Source organism: Narcine bancroftii, chromosome 5 (genome assembly GCF_036971445.1).
Source record: "Narcine bancroftii isolate sNarBan1 chromosome 5, sNarBan1.hap1, whole genome shotgun sequence".
Lineage (NCBI taxonomy): Eukaryota > Metazoa > Chordata > Chondrichthyes > Torpediniformes > Narcinidae > Narcine > Narcine bancroftii.
The window spans coordinates 179,127,974-179,142,249 of NC_091473.1; the positions used below are offsets into that span (position 1 = coordinate 179,127,974).

Below are 14,276 nucleotides of genomic sequence, written 5' to 3' on the forward strand. Positions count from 1 at the left end.
TCTCTCCCCGATTAACACCCCTCTCCTTCCTCTCCCTGATCAACCCACCTCTCCCCAATCAACCCCCTTCCCCTTCCTCTCCCCGATTAACCCCCCTCTCCTTCCTCTCCCCGATAAACCCCCTCCCATTCCTCTCCCCATTAACCCCCCTCCCCTTCCTCTCCCCAATTAACACCCCTCTCCTTCCTCTCCCTGATCAACCCACCTCTCCCCAATCAACCCCCTTCCCCTTCCTCTCCCCGATCAACCCCCCTCTCCTTCCTCTCACCGATCAACCCCTTCCCCTTCCTCTCCCCGATTAACCCCCCTCCCCTTCCTCTCCCCGATTAACTCCCCTCTCCTTCCTCTCCCTGATCAACCCACCTCTCCCCAATCAACCCCCTTCCCCTTCCTCTCCCTGATTAACCCCCCTCTCCTTCCACTCCCCGATCAACCCCCTCCCCTTCCTCTCCCCGATTAACCCCCTCCCCTTCCTCTCCCCGATTAACACCCCTCTCCTTCCTCTCCCTGATCAACCCACCTCTCCCCATCAACCCCCTTCCCCTTCCTCTCCCCGATTAACCCCCCTCTCCTTCCTCTCCCCGATCAACCCCCTCCCCTTCCTCTCCCCGATTAACCCCCCTCCCCTTCCTCTCCCCGATTAACACCCCTCTCCTTCCTCTCCCTGAACAACCCACCTCTCCCCAATCAATCCCCTTCCTCTCCCCGATCAACCCCCTTCCCCTTCCTCTCCCCGATTAACCCCCGTCTCCTTCCTCTCCCCGATTAACCCCACTCCCCTCCCGATCCCCAATCAAGCCCCTCTCCCCATCAACCCCCCTCACCTTCCTTTCCCCAATCAACCCCGCCTCCCCTTCCTCCCCCGATCAAACACCCACCCCGATCAACCCCCTTCCTCTCCCCGATTAACACCCCTCTCCTTCCTCTCCCTGATCAACCCACCTCACCCCAATCAACCCCCTTCCCCTTCCTCTCCCCGATTAACCCCCCTCTCCTTCCTCTCCCCGATCAACCCCCTCCCCTTCCTCTCCACGATTAACCCCCCTCCCCTTCCTCTCCCCGATTAACACCCCTCTCCTTCCTCTCCCTGATCAACCCACCTCTCCCCAATCAACCCCCTTCCCCTTCCTCTCCCCGATTAACCCCCCTCTCCTTCCTCTCCCCGATAAACCCCCTCCCCTTCCTCTCCCCATTAACCCCCCTCCCCTTCCTCTCCCCAATTAACACCCCTCTCCTTCCTCTCCCTGATCAACCCACCTCTCCCCAATCAACCCCCTTCCCCTTCGTATCCCCGATCAACCCCCCTCTCCTTCCTCTCCCCGATCAACCCCTTCCCCTTCCTCTCCCCGATTAACCCCCCTCCCCTTCCTCTCCCCGATTAACACCCCTCTCCTTCCTCTCCCTGATCAACCCACCTCTCCCCATCAACCCCCTTCCCCTTCCTCTCCCCGATTAACCCCCCTCTCCTTCCTCTCCCCGATCAACCCCCTCCCCTTCCTCTCCCCGATTAACCACCCTCCCCTTCCTCTCCCCAATTAACCCCCCTCTCCTTCCTCTCCCCGATCAACCCCTTCCCCTTCCTCTCCCCGATTAACCCCCCTCCCCTTCCTCTCCCCGATTAACACCCCTCGCCTTCCTCTCCCTGATCAACCCACCTCACCCCAATCAACCCCCTTCCACTTCCTCTCCCCGATTAACCCCCCTCTCCTTCCTCTCCCCGATCAACCCCCTCCCCTTCCTCTCCCCGATTAACCCCCCTCCCCTTCCTCTCCCCGATTAACACCCCTCTCCTTCCTCTCCCTGATCAACCCACCTCTCCCCAATCAACCCCCTTCCCCTTCCTCTCCCCGATTAACCCCCCTCTCCTTCCTCTCCCCGATAAACCCCCTCCCCTTCCTCTCCCCATTAACCCCCTCCCCTTCCTCTCCCAATTAACACCCCTCTCCTTCCTCTCCCTGATCAACCCACCTCTCCCCAATCAACCCCCTTCCCCTTCCTCTCCCCGATCAACACCCCTCTCCTTCCTCTCACCGATCAACCCCTTCCCCTTCCTCTCCCCGATTAACCCCCCTCCCCTTCCTCTCCCCGATTAACACCCCTCTCCTTCCTCTCCCTGATCAACCCACCTCTCCCCAATCAACCCCCTTTCCCTTCCTCTCCCCGATTAACCACCCTCTCCTTCCACTCCCCGATCAACCCCCTCCCCTTCCTCTCCCCGATTAACCCCCTCCCCTTCCTCTCCCCGATTAACACCCCTCTCCTTCCTCTCCCTGATCAACCCACCTCTCCCTGATCAACCCACCTCTCCGCATCAACCCCCTTCCCCTTCCTCTCCCCGATTAACCCTCTCCCCGATCAACCCCCTCCCCTTCCTCTCCCTGATTAACCCCCCTCCCCTTCCTCTCCCCGATTAACACCCCTCTCCTTCCTCTCCCTGATCAACCCACCTCTCCCTGATCAACCCACCTCTCCTCAATCAACACCCTTCCCCTTCCTCTCCCCGATTAACCCCCCTCTCCTTCCTCTCCCCGATCAACCCTTCCCCTTCCTCTCCCCGATTAACCCCCCTCCCATTCCTCTCCCCGATTAACACCCCTCTCCTTCCTCTCCCTGATCAACCCACCTCTCCCCAATCAACCCCCTTCCCCTTCCTCTCCCTGATTAACCCCCCTCTCCTTCCTCTCCCCGATCAACCCCCTCCCCTTCCTCTCCCCGATTAACCCCCCTCCCCTTCCTCTGCCCGATTAACCCCCCTCTCCTTCCTCTCCCCGATGAACCCCCTCCCCTTCGTCTCCCCGATTAACCCCCCTCCCCTTCCTCTCCCCGATTAACACCCTCTCCTTCCTCTCCCTGATCAACCCACATCTCCCCGATTAACCACCCTCCCCTTCCTCTCCCCAATTAACCCCCCTCTCCTTCCTCTCCCCGATCAACCCCTTCCCCTTCCTCTCCCCGATTAACCCCCCTCCCCTTCCTCTCCCCGATTAACACCCCTCGCCTTCCTCTCCCTGATCAACCCACCTCACCCCAATCAACCCCCTTCCACTTCCTCTCCCCGATTAACCCCCCTCTCCTTCCTCTCCCCGATCAACCCCTTCCCCTTCCTCTCCCCGATTAACCCCCCTCCCCTTCCTCTCCCCGATTAACACCCCTCGCCTTCCTCTCCCTGATCAACCCACCTCTCCCCAATCAACCCCCTTCCCCTTCCTCTCCCCGATTAACCCCCCTCTCCTTCCTCTCCCCGATCAACCCCCTCCCCTTCCTCTCCCCGATTAACCCCCCTCCCCTTCCTCTCCCCGATTAACACCCCTCTCCTTCCTCTCCCTGATCAACCCACCTCACCCCAATCAACCCCCTTCCCCTTCCTCTCCCCGATTAACCCCCCTCTCCTTCCTCTCCCCGATCAACCCCCTCCCCTTCCTCTCCCCGATTAACCCCCCTCCCCTTCCTCTCCCCGATTAACACCCCTCTCCTTCCTCTCCCTGATCAACCCACCTCTCCCCATCAACCCCCTTCCCTTCCTCTCCCCGATTAACCCCCCTCTCCTTCCTCTCCCCGATCAACCCCCTCCCCTTCCTCTCCCCGATTAACCCCCCTCCCCTTCCTCTCCCCGATTAACACCCCTCTCCTTCCTCTCCCTGATCAACCCACCTCTCCCCAATCAATCCCCTTCCTCTCCCCGATCAACCCCCTTCCCCTTCCTCTCCCCGATTAACCCCGTCTCCTTCCTCTCCCCGATTAACCCCACTCCCCTCCCGATCCCCAATCAAGCCCCTCTCCCCATCAACCCCCCTCACCTTCCTTTCCCCAATCAACCCCGCCTCCCTTTCCTCCCCCGATCAAACACCCACCCCGATCAACCCCCTTCCTCTCCCCGATTAACACCCCTCTCCTTCCTCTCCCTGATCAACCCACCTCACCCCAATCAACCCCCTTCCCCTTCCTCTCCCCGATTAACCCCCCTCTCCTTCCTCTCCCCGATCAACCCCCTCCCCTTCCTCTCCCCGATTAACCCCCCTCCCCTTCCTCTCCCCGATTAACACCCCTCTCCTTCCTCTCCCTGATCAACCCACCTCTCCCCAATCAACCCCCTTCCCCTTCCTCTCCCCGATTAACCCCCCTCTCCTTCCTCTCCCCGATAAACCCCCTCCCCTTCCTCTCCCCATTAACCCCCCTCCCCTTCCTCTCCCCAATTAACACCCCTCTCCTTCCTCTCCCTGATCAACCCACCTCTCCCCAATCAACCCCCTTCCCCTTCCTATCCCCGATCAACCCCCCCTCTCCTTCCTCTCCCCGATCAACCCCTTCCCCTTCCTCTCCCCGATTAACCCCCCTCCCCTTCCTCTCCCCGATTAACACCCCTCTCCTTCCTCTCCCTGATCAACCCACCTCTCCCCATCAACCCCCTTCCCCTTCCTCTCCCCGATTAACCCCCCTCTCCTTCCTCTCCCTGATCAACCCCTTCCCCTTCCTCTCCCCGATTAACCCCCTCCCCTTCCTCTCCCCGATTAACACCCCTCGCCTTCCTCTCCCTGATCAACCCACCTCACCCCAATCAACCCCCTTCCACTTCCTCTCCCCGATTAACCCCCCTCTCCTTCCTCTCCCCGATCAACCCCCTCCCCTTCCTCTCCCCGATTAACCCCCCTCTCCTTCCTCTCCCCGATTAACACCCCTCTCCTTCCTCTCCCTGATCAACCCACCTCTCCCCAATCAACCCCCTTCCCCTTCCTCTCCCCGATTAACCCCCCTCTCCTTCCTCTCCCCGATCAACCCCCTCCCCTGCCTCTCCCCGATTAACCCCCTCCCCTTCCTCTCCCCAATTAACACCCCTCTCCTTCCTCTCCCTGATCAACCCACCTCTCCCCAATCAACACCCTTCCCCTTCCTCTCCCCGATTAACCCCCCTCTCCTTCCTCTCCCCGATCAACCCCTTCCCCTTCCTCTCCCCGATTAACCCCCCTCCCCTTCCTCTCCCCGATTAACACCCCTCGCCTTCCTCTCCCTGATCAACCCACCTCTCCCCAATCAACCCCCTTCCCCTTCCTCTCCCCGATTAACCCCCCTCTCCTTCCTCTCCCCGATCAACCCCCTCCCCTTCCTCTCCCCGATTAACTCCCCTCCCCTTCCTCTCCCCGATTAACACCCCTCTCCTTCCTCTCCCTGATCAACCCACCTCACCCCAATCAACCCCCTTCCCCTTCCTCTCCCCGATTAACCCCCCTCTCCTTCCTCTCCCCGATCAACCCCCTCCCCTTCCTCTCCCCGATTAACCCCCCTCCCCTTCCTCTCCCCGATTAACACCCCTCTCCTTCTTCTCCCTGATCAACCCACCTCTCCCCAATCAACCCCCTTCCCCTTCCTCTCCCCGATTAACCCCCCTCTCCTTCCTCTCCCCGATAAACCCCCTCCCATTCCTCTCCCCATTAACACCCCTCCCCTTCCTCTCCCCAATTAACACCCCTCTCCTTCCTCTCCCTGATCAAACCACCTCTCCCCAATCAACCCCCTTCCCCTTCCTCTCCCCGATCAACCCCCCTCTCCTTCCTCTCACCGATCAACTCCCTTCCTCTCCCCGATTAACACCCCTCTCCTTCCTCTCCCCTGATCAACCCACCTCTCCCCAATCAACCCCCTTCCCCTTCCTCTCCCCGATTAAACCCCTCTCCTTCCACTCCCCGATCAACCCACCCCTCCCCTTCCTCTCCCCGATTAACCCCCTCCCCTTCCTCTCCCCGATTAACACCCCTCTCCTTCCTCTCCCTGATCAACCCACCTCTCCACCATCAACCCCCTTCCCCTTCCTCTCCCCGATTAACCCCCCTGTCCTTCCTCTCCCCGATCAACCCTCTCCCCTTCCTCTCCCCGATTAACCCCCCCTCCCCTTCTCTCCCCGATTAACACCCCTCTCCTTCCTCTCCCTGATCAACCCACCTCTCCCTGATCAACCCACCTCTCCCCAATCAACACCCTTCTCCCCTTCCTCTCCCCGAATAACCCCCCTCTCCTTCCTCTCCCCGATCAACCCCTTCCCCTTCCTCTCCCCGATTAACCCCCCTCCCATTCCTCTCCCCGATAAACACCCCTCCCCTTCCTCTCCCAATTAACACCCCTCTCCTTCCTCTCCCTGATCAACCCACCTCTCCCCAATCAACCCCCTTCCCCCTTCCTCTCCCCGATCAACCCCCCTCTCCTTCCTCTCACCGATCAACCCCTTCCCCTTCCTCTCCCCGATTGACCCCCCTCCCCTTCCTCTCCCCGATTAACACCCCTCTCCTTCCTCTTCCTGATCAACCCACCTCTCCCCAATCAACCCCCTTCCCCTTCCTCTCCCCCGATTAACCCCCCTCTCCTTCCACTCCCCGATCGACCCCCCTCCACCCTTCCTCTCCCCGATTAACCCCCTCCCCTTCCTCTCCCCGATTAACACCCCTCTCCTTCCTCTCCCTGATCAACCCACCTCTCCCCATCAACCCCCTTCCCCTTCCTCTCCCCGATTAACCCCCCTCTCCTTCCTCTCCCCGATCAACCCCCCCTCCCCTTCCTCTCCCCGATTAACCCCCCTCCCCTTCCTCTCCCCGATTAACACCCCTCTCCTTCCTCTCCCTGATCAACCCACCTCTCCCTCAATCAATCCCCTTCCTCTCCCCGATCAAACCCCCTTCCCCTTCCTCTCCCCGATTAACCCCCGTCTCCTTCCTCTCCCCGATTAACCCCACTCCCCTCCCGATCCCCAATCAAGACCCTCTCCCCATCAACCCCCCCTCACCTCCTTCCTTTCCCCAATCAACCCCGCCTCCCCTTCCTCCCCCGATCAAACACCCACCCCGATCAACCCCCTTCCTCTCCCTGATTAACACCCCTCTCCTTCCTCTCCCTGATCAACCCACCTCACCCCAATCAACCCCCTTCCCCTTCCTCTCCCCGATCAACCCCCCCTCTCCTTCCTCTCACCGATCAACCCCTTCCCCTTCCTCTCCCCGATTAACCCCCCTCCCCTTCCTCTCCCCGATTAACACCCCTCTCCTTCCTCTCCCTGATCAACCCACCTCTCCCCAATCAACCCCCCTTCCCCTTCCTCTCCCCGATTAACCCCCCCTCTCCTTCCACTCCCCGATCAACCCCCTCCCCTTCCTCTCCCCGATTAACCCCCTCCCCTTCCTCTCCCCGATTAACACCCCTCTCCTTCCTCTCCCTGATCAACCCACCTCTCCCCATCAACCCCCTTCCCCTTCCTCTCCCCGATTAACCCCCCTCTCCTTCCTCTCCCCGATCAACCCCCTCCCCTTCCTCTCCCCGATTAACCCCCCTCCCCTTCCTCTCCCCGATTAACACCCCTCTCCTTCCTCTCCCTGATCAACCCACCTCTCCCTGATCAACCCACCTCTCCCCAATCAACACCCTTCCCCATCCTCTCTCCCGAATAACCCCCCTCTCCTTCCTCTCCCCGATGAACCCTTCCCCTTCCTCTCCCCGATTAACCCCCCTCCCATTCCTCTCCCCGATTAACACCCCTCCCCTTCCTCTCCCCAATTAACACCCCTCTCCTTCCTCTCCCTGATCAACCCACCTCTCCCCAATCAACCCCCTTCCCCCTTCCTCTCCCCGATCAACCCCCCTCTCCTTCCTCTCACCGATCAACCCCTTCCCCTTCCTCTCCCCGATTAACCCCCCTCCCCTTCCTCTCTCCCGATTAACACCCCTCTCCTTCCTCTCCCTGATCAACCCCACCTCTCCCCAATCAACCCCCTTCCCCTTCCTCTCCCCGATTAACCCCCCTCTCCTTCCACTCCCCGATCAACCCCCTCCCCTTCCTCTCCCCGATTAACCCCCTCCCCTTCCTCTCCCGATTAACACCCCCTCTCCTTCCTCTCCCTGATCAACCCCACCTCTCCCCATCAACCCCCTTCCCCTTCCTCTCCCCGATTAACCCCCCTCTCCTTCCTCTCCCCGATCAACCCCCTCCCCCTTCCTCTCCCCGATTAACCCCCCCTCCCCTTCCTCTCCCCGATTAACACCCCTCTCCTTCCTCTCCCTGATCAACCCACCTCTCCCCAATCAATCCCCTTCCTCTCCCCGATCAACCCCCTTCCCCTTCCTCTCCCCGATTAACCCCCGTCTCCTTCCTCTCCCCGATTAACCCCACTCTCCCCTCCCGATCCCCAATCAAGCCCCTCTCCTCATCAACCCCCCTCACCTTCCTTTCCCCAATCAACCCCGCCTCCCCTTCCTCCCCCGATCAAACACCCACCCCGATCAACCCCCTTCCTCTCCCCGATTAACACCCCTCTCCTTCCTCTCCCTGATCAACCCACCTCACCCCAATCAACCCCCTTCCCCTTCCTCTCCCCGATTAACCCCCCTCTCCTTCCTCTCCCCGATCAACCCCCTCCCCTTCCTCTCCCCGATTAACCCCCCTCCCCTTCCTCTCCCCGATTAACACCCCTCTCCTTCCTCTCCCTGATCAACCCACCTCTCCCCAATCAACCCCCTTCCCCTTCCTCTCCCCGATTAACCCCCCTCTCCTTCCTCTCCCCGATAAACCCCCTCCCCTTCCTCTCCCCGTTAACCCCCCTCCCCTTCCTCTCCCCAATTAACACCCCTCTCCTTCCTCTCCCTGATCAACCCACCTCTCCCCAATCAACCCCCTTCCCCTTCCTATCCCCGATCAACCCCCATCTCCTTCCTCTCCCCGATCAACCCCTTCCCCTTCCTCTCCCCGATTAACCCCCCTCCCCTTCCTCTCCCCGATTAACACCCCTCTCCTTCCTCTCCCTGATCAACCCACCTCTCCCCATCAACCCCCTTCCCCTTCCTCTCCCCGATTATCCCCCCTCTACTTCCTCTCCCCGATCAACCCCTTCCCCTTCCTCTCCCCGATTAACCCCCCTCCCCTTCCTCTCCCCGATTAACACCCCTCGCCTTCCTCTCCCTGATCAACCCACCTCACCCCAATCAACCCCCTTCCACTTCCTCTCCCCGATTAACCCCCCTCTCCTTCCTCTCCCCGATCAACCCCCTCCCCTTCCTCTCCCCGATTAACCCCCCTCTCCTTCCTCTCCCCGATTAACACCCCTCTCCTTCCTCTCCCTGATCAACCCACCTCTCCCCAATCAACCCCCTTCCCCTTCCTCTCCCCGATTAACCCCCCTCTCCTTCCACTCCCCGATCAACCCCCTCCCCTTCCTCTCCCCGATTAACCCCCTCCCCTTCCTCTCCCCAATTAACACCCCTCTCCTTCCTCTCCCTGATCAACCCACCTCTCCCCATCAACCCCCTTCCCCTTCCTCTCCCCGATTAACCCCCCTCTCCTTCCTCTCCCCGATCAACCCCCTCCCCTTCCTCTCCCCGATTAACCCCCCTCCCCTTCCTCTCCCCGATTAACACCCCTCTCCTTCCTCTCCCTGATCAACCCACCTCTCCCTGATCAACCCACCTCTCCCCAATCAACACCCTTCCCCTTCCTCTCCCCGAATAACCCCCCTCTCCTTCCTCTCCCCGATCAACCCTTCCCCTTCCTCTCCCCGATTAACCCCCCTCCCATTCCTCTCCCCGATTAACACCCCTCCCCTTCCTCTCCCCAATTAACACCCCTCTCCTTCCTCTCCCTGATCAACCCACCTCTCCCCAATCAACCCCCTTCCCCTTCCTCTCCCCGATCAACCCCCCTCTCCTTCCTCTCACCGATCAACCCCTTCCCCTTCCTCTCCCCGATTAACCCCCCTCCCCTTCCTCTCCCCGATTAACACCCCTCTCCTTCCTCTCCCTGATCAACCCACCTCTCCCCAATCAACCCCCTTCCCCTTCCTCTCCCCGATTAACCCCCCTCTCCTTCCACTCCCCGATCAACCCCCTCCCCTTCCTCTCCCCGATTAACCCCCTCCCCTTCCTCTCCCCGATTAACACCCCTCTCCTTCCTCTCCCTGATCAACCCACCTCTCCCCATCAACCCCCTTCCCCTTCCTCTCCCCGATTAACCCCCCTCTCCTTCCTCTCCCCGATCAACCCCCTCCCCTTCCTCTCCCCGATTAACCCCCCTCCCCTTCCTCTCCCCGATTAACACCCCTCTCCTTCCTCTCCCTGATCAACCCACCTCTCCCCAATCAATCCCCTTCCTCTCCCCGATCAACCCCCTTCCCCTTCCTCTCCCCGATTAACCCCCGTCTCCTTCCTCTCCCCGATTTACCCCACTCCCCTCCCGATCCCCAATCAAGCCCCTCTCCCCATCAACCCCCCTCACCTTCCTTTCCCCAATCAACCCCGCCTCCCCTTCCTCCCCCGATCAAACACCCACCCCGATCAACCCCCTTCCTCTCCCCGATTAACACCCCTCTCCTTCCTCTCCCTGATCAACCCACCTCACCCCAATCAACCCCCTTCCCCTTCCTCTCCCCGATTAACCCCCCTCTCCTTCCTCTCCCCGATCAACCCCCTCCCCTTCCTCTCCCCGATTAACCCCCCTCCCCTTCCTCTCCCCGATTAACACCCCTCTCCTTCCTCTCCCTGATCAACCCACCTCTCCCCAATCAACCCCCTTCCCCTTCCTCTCCCCGATTAACCCCCCTCTCCTTCCTCTCCCCGATAAACCCCCTCCCCTTCCTCTCCCCATTAACCCCCCTCCCCTTCCTCTCCCCAATTAACACCCCTCTCCTTCCTCTCCCTGATCAACCCACCTCTCCCCAATCAACCCCCTTCCCCTTCCTATCCCCGATCAACCCCCATCTCCTTCCTCTCCCCGATCAACCCCTTCCCCTTCCTCTCCCCGATTAACCCCCCTCCCCTTCCTCTCCCCGATTAACACCCCTCTCCTTCCTCTCCCTGATCAACCCACCTCTCCCCATCAACCCCCTTCCCCTTCCTCTCCCCGATTATCCCCCCTCTACTTCCTCTCCCCGATCAACCCCCTCCCCTTCCTCTCCCCGATTAACCCCCTCCCCTTCCTCTCCCCAATTAACACCCCTCTCCTTCCTCTCCCTGATCAACCCACCTCTCCCCAATCAACACCCTTCCCCTTCCTCTCCCCGAATAACCCCCCTCTCCTTCCTCTCCCCGATCAACCCTTCCCCTTCCTCTCCCCGATTAACCCCCCTCCCATTCCTCTCCCCGATTAACACCCCTCCCCTTCCTCTCCCCAATTAACACCCCTCTCCTTCCTCTCCCTGATCAACCCACCTCTCCCCAATCAACCCCCTTCCCCTTCCTCTCCCCGATCAACCCCCCTCTCCTTCCTCTCACCGATCAACCCCTTCCCCTTCCTCTCCCCGATTGACCCCCCTCCCCTTCCTCTCCCCGATTAACACCCCTCTCCTTCCTCTCCCTGATCAACCCACCTCTCCCCAATCAACCCCCTTCCCCTTCCTCTCCCCGATTAACCCCCCTCTCCTTCCACTCCCCGATCAACCCCCTCCCCTTCCTCTCCCCGATTAACCCCCTCCCCTTCCTCTCCCCGATTAACACCCCTCTCCTTCCTCTCCCTGATCAACCCACCTCTCCCCATCAACCCCCTTCCCCTTCCTCTCCCCGATTAACCCCCCTCTCCTTCCTCTCCCCGATCAACCCCCTCCCCTTCCTCTCCCCGATTAACCCCCCTCCCCTTCCTCTCCCCGATTAACACCCCTCTCCTGTCTCTCCCTGATCAACCCACCTCTCCCCAATCAATCCCCTTCCTCTCCCCGATCAACCCCCTTCCCCTTCCTCTCCCCGATTAACCCCCGTCTCCTTCCTCTCCCCGATTAACCCCACTCCCCTCCCGATCCCCAATCAAGACCCTCTCCCCATCAACCCCCCTCACCTTCCTTTCCCCAATCAACCCCGCCTCCCCTTCCTCCCCCGATCAAACACCCACCCCGATCAACCCCCTTCCTCTCCCTGATTAACACCCCTCTCCTTCCTCTCCCTGATCAACCCACCTCACCCCAATCAACCCCCTTCCCCTTCCTCTCCCCGATTAACCCCCCTCTCCTTCCTCTCCCCGATCAACCCCCTCCCCTTCCTCTCCCCGATTAACCCCCCTCCCCTTCCTCTCCCCGATTAACACCCCTCTCCTTCCTCTCCCTGATCAACCCACCTCTCCCCAATCAACCCCCTTCCCCTTCCTCTCCCCGATTAACCCCCCTCTCCTTCCTCTCCCCGATCAACCCCCTCCCCTTCCTCTCCCCGATTAACCCCCTCCCCTTCCTCTCCCCAATTAACACCCCTCTCCTTCCTCTCCCTGATCAACCCACCTCTCCCCAATCAACACCCTTCCCCTTCCTCTCCCCGATTAACCCCCCTCTCCTTCCTCTCCCCGATCAACCCCTTCCCCTTCCTCTCCCCGATTAACCCCCCTCCCCTTCCTCTCCCCGATTAACACCCCTCGCCTTCCTCTCCCTGATCAACCCACCTCTCCCCAATCAACCCCCTTCCCCTTCCTCTCCCCGATTAACCCCCCTCTCCTTCCTCTCCCCGATCAACCCCCTCCCCTTCCTCTCCCCGATTAACTCCCCTCCCCTTCCTCTCCCCGATTAACACCCCTCTCCTTCCTCTCCCTGATCAACCCACCTCACCCCAATCAACCCCCTTCCCCTTCCTCTCCCCGATTAACCCCCCTCTCCTTCCTCTCCCCGATCAACCCCCTCCCCTTCCTCTCCCCGATTAACCCCCCTCCCCTTCCTCTCCCCGATTAACACCCCTCTCCTTCTTCTCCCTGATCAACCCACCTCTCCCCAATCAACCCCCTTCCCCTTCCTCTCCCCGATTAACCCCCCTCTCCTTCCTCTCCCCGATAAACCCCCTCCCATTCCTCTCCCCATTAACCCCCCTCCCCTTCCTCTCCCCAATTAACACCCCTCTCCTTCCTCTCCCTGATCAAACCACCTCTCCCCAATCAACCCCCTTCCCCTTCCTCTCCCCGATCAACCCCCCTCTCCTTCCTCTCACCGATCAACCCCTTCCCCTTCCTCTCCCCGATTAACCCCCCTCCCCTTCCTCTCCCCGATTAACACCCCTCTCCTTCCTCTCCCTGATCAACCCACCTCTCCCCAATCAACCCCCTTCCCCTTCCTCTCCCCGATTAACCCCCCTCTCCTTCCACTCCCCGATCAACCCCCTCCCCTTCCTCTCCCCGATTAACCCCCTCCCCTTCCTCTCCCCGATTAACACCCCTCTCCTTCCTCTCCCTGATCAACCCACCTCTCCCCATCAACCCCCTTCCCCTTCCTCTCCCCGATTAACCCCCCTCTCCTTCCTCTCCCCGATCAACCCCCTCCCCTTCCTCTCCCCGATTAACCCCCCTCCCCTTCCTCTCCCCGATTAACACCCCTCTCCTTCCTCTCCCTGATCAACCCACCTCTCCCTGATCAACCCACCTCTCCCCAATCAACACCCTTCCCCTTCCTCTCCCCGAATAACCCCCCTCTCCTTCCTCTCCCCGATGAACCCTTCCCCTTCCTCTCCCCGATTAACCCCCCTCCCATTCCTCTCCCCGATTAACACCCCTCCCCTTCCTCTCCCCAATTAACACCCCTCTCCTTCCTCTCCCTGATCAACCCACCTCTCCCCAATCAACCCCCTTCCCCTTCCTCTCCCCGATCAACCCCCCTCTCCTTCCTCTCACCGATCAACCCCTTCCCCTTCCTCTCCCCGATTAACCCCCCTCCCCTTCCTCTCCCCGATTAACACCCCTCTCCTTCCTCTCCCTGATCAACCCACCTCTCCCCAATCAACCCCCTTCCCCTTCCTCTCCCCGATTAACCCCCCTCTCCTTCCACTCCCCGATCAACCCCCTCCCCTTCCTCTCCCCGATTAACCCCCTCCCCTTCCTCTCCCCGATTAACACCCCTCTCCTTCCTCTCCCTGATCAACCCACCTCTCCCCATCAACCCCCTTCCCCTTCCTCTCCCCGATTAACCCCCCTCTCCTTCCTCTCACCGATCAACCCCCTCCCCTTCCTCTCCCCGATTAACCCCCCTCCCCTTCCTCTCCCCGATTAACACCCCTCTCCTTCCTCTCCCTGATCAACCCACCTCTCCCCAATCAATCCCCTTCCTCTCCCCGATCAACCCCCTTCCCCTTCCTCTCCCCGATTAACCCCCGTCTCCTTCCTCTCCCCGATTAACCCCACTCCCCTCCCGATCCCCAATCAAGCCCCTCTCCTCATCAACCCCCCTCACCTTCCTTTCCCCAATCAACCCCGCCTCCCCTTCCTCCCCCGATCAAACACCCACCCCGATCAACCCCCTTCCTCTCCCCGATTAACACCCCTCTCCTTCCTCTCCCTGATCAACCCACCTCACCCC

At 60.6% G+C, this 14,276-nt stretch overlaps 1 protein-coding gene across 5 annotated transcripts in view; it reads left to right on the forward strand.

Moving 5' to 3' along the window:
- Positions 1 to 14,276, forward strand: part of srgap3 (SLIT-ROBO Rho GTPase activating protein 3) — a 263,068-nt gene that overhangs the window by 1,115 nt on the left and 247,677 nt on the right. The window lies entirely within an intron of this gene.